The sequence below is a fragment of the Belonocnema kinseyi genome, chromosome 3, assembly GCF_010883055.1.
Source record: "Belonocnema kinseyi isolate 2016_QV_RU_SX_M_011 chromosome 3, B_treatae_v1, whole genome shotgun sequence".
Classification (NCBI taxonomy): Eukaryota; Metazoa; Arthropoda; class Insecta; order Hymenoptera; family Cynipidae; genus Belonocnema; species Belonocnema kinseyi.
This window is the reverse complement of record NC_046659.1, coordinates 68,427,419-68,430,147: the sequence shown is the minus strand read 5'-3', so window position 1 is coordinate 68,430,147 and position 2,729 is coordinate 68,427,419. Positions and strand designations below refer to the sequence as shown.

At 31.9% G+C, this 2,729-nt stretch overlaps 1 protein-coding gene across 1 annotated transcript in view; it reads right to left on the bottom strand.

Annotated features, from left to right (window-relative positions):
• Positions 1-2,729, bottom strand: part of LOC117170252 (elongation of very long chain fatty acids protein AAEL008004-like) — a 175,489-nt gene that overhangs the window by 146,350 nt on the left and 26,410 nt on the right. The gene's annotated exons all lie outside the window — the stretch shown is intronic.

The window sequence follows — 2,729 nt, the reverse complement described above, 5'->3', positions numbered from 1 at the left end:
AAGAAGCTCTCACAGAAAAAAATAAGAATAAAATTTGTTGCAGGAAATTTTTTAGGGCTATAAAGTTTTGTTTAGCCAACTTCGCATCTTTCAAAAAACATTTGTTTGTCATGGAAAAACAAAAGAAAGTTTAACTGATATTTGTATACAGTTTACCCTATGAAGTTAATTTTTGTTGCAGAGAGTCTTCCGCCAGAAAACGATGTAAAGTTTATCTTCTGTTTTTTCTGTGCTGAACATAAGTTTTCTTAAAAATAAATGTGGAAACTTTTTTATTGTAGCGATCATTTGCACATCTCAACTTAAAATTATCAGATTGCATTATTTTTAATGTTTGTCATCGCAGATAGAAAAAGAACAACTTTTTTGGCGCAACCCATGTAAATGCATATAGATTATTGTAATTGTAAATTCTTGAAGTTGTACTGTTCCTATACTTTAAAATTACTTCTGATAGATAATGCATATAGGTAACATTTTTGTGAAAAAAATGTCGCACAATAATAATTTCTGCTTTATATATGATTTATTACAATAGCAAAAGTTCTTGAAAAAACTTTTTTTTTTTAAATTTGTATAGTTCTTCAATAAACTGTAAGAATTAACATAATTCGTAGAAGAGTTTTTCAATATTTATCTTTTGTGAAATCTTGTATTGTGCTGTAAAGATTTGTAATTGTCCAAAATAATTTATGTAAAATTAAAAGTGCTTTATTACGCCAATCGTCAGAATTTAAAAAAATATAAAACAATGTAGTTTTCTGTAAGGCATTAAAGCGTTTTACAACAAATTAAAAAAGAAAAGATATACAAATTTTCAAATTGAAGGCGATCTCGTAAAAAATATATTTAAATTATTTAGAAAATTAAAATCTGTATTTTTTTATAAAATTTATATGAATAAATAACAACTATTGTCGCCCGGCAAAGTCTTCTGCTAGTCGATTTTGCAACGAAAAACAACATCCATTTGTTGACAAGTATTCAAATAATGAATTTGTTTATAAAATTTTGTAAATAATAAAGAATTATTGTTAGTTGGTAAAGTATCATAAAGCAAATATTTTCCTCAGTAATTGAAAGACTTGCGAACGACTTGCGAAAATTTATATTTGAAGGGTCCCGGGACATAAGGGCGCAGATGCTGTGACTCGAATTTTAAGGAGACAGAAAATTATAGCCTTAATGCTTTTTATTTTATTTAAAAAAAGTATTTTCGATCTATTACTTACATCTATCGAATCATGAAAGGAACATCTTACAAGAAGGATCTCCCTCCAAGAAAACTTCTTGGCCAATACAGCGACGCGTCCTCAAAAACGAAAATATTGACACACAAAAAGTAGCATAACTGTTTTAATTTTGTATTAAAATAAAAATACTTTCGAGCTTTCTTTATTTATATAATTTGCTGTAGAGACTTTCGTTAGGTCAAAACAATTAGTTTAAACCATTAAAACGTATTTTCGTGCAAGAAATGGCTAAGATATACATTTGTTTATAAGATTAACAATTACTTTCACAGTAAACATCAGAGATAGTCTCCTGGATGAAAACGTTGTAAACAATTCAAAGCTAAAGTTATTCGAGTTCAGATAATTTGTATCGGGAGTTGGATTCACAACCACGTTCAGAACTCTATCTGTAGTTTTCAATTATTTGCAACGTTTTTATCTAACTTCAGATAAAAAATATCTCTGAGATTATTTAATGTTGCGCATTTAAAAAAATGACGATTAAGCATTTTTTTGCATGTATCTCGAACAGAAAATTAAAAAGTAAAGTCTTCAAGTATTTTTAATCTTGACCTTGCAAGAATAAATAGGTACAAATTTTAATGTGGCTCTCATAAATCTCATTGAAATTTAATTAGCTTTCGTTTTTAAAAAACATGCTCAAATCGGATCAAAATTGAAAGCTCTACACTAATTTGTCCAGAAAAACATGTTTTGCCGCAACTATGCTTCCCTCCCTAGAATCTGGGGCCCCCCACTGCGAAATCCACGTACTAGGGGCCCCACTTCATGCAGTTGTAGGAAAAGATAGGAGCTCATGGCGGGCCCAGTTCTTCGAAGAGCGTCGAGACGCACGACATCGTGTACCGTTCGCCAGCCGTGCGTCCTCCGACGTTCGCCAAAAAGTGGCTCCTTTTACAGAATTAAAATTCGGATTGTAAAATAAATTAAATATTTTATTACAAAGGTATTTGAGCAGGAAGTTAAAGAGAATTACCGGAAGAGTCACGGTACCAGCGCGCGAGTTGAGATTTCCGGATTTCCACCTTTCTTTCTGAGAGCGCGTGTGTGTTGCGGAGTGACACGCTAGGACTTTTTCGTATTTTGAGCTAAGAAAAGAGAAGGCTTGGCAAGAAAAAAAGGTTAAAAACGGCGGGAGGGAGGGGGAATTAAGTTTTGGCACTTTTTGCCTCGTCGAAATCGAGGCATGCGGTTCTAAGGACGAGGGAGTAAAATTTAAAAAAAGGAGACACGCGCTGCTTCACATGTGAGTAAACAATTTCCTGATTCTTAGTATGTTCACTTTCATTACACTGAGAAAAATTTAACGAGGAAAAAGTTTTATTTACATTTTTAGTTATACGATTTAATTTCACATTTTAGGTTTAGATTCTGTTCTAGCAGCATTTTTATAGGCTGCAGAAATTGTTTTTTTATTCAGAGGGGGTCTAAAAGTTTCAGTTTGGTACCTAGATTTTCTACAATGAGTTGCAG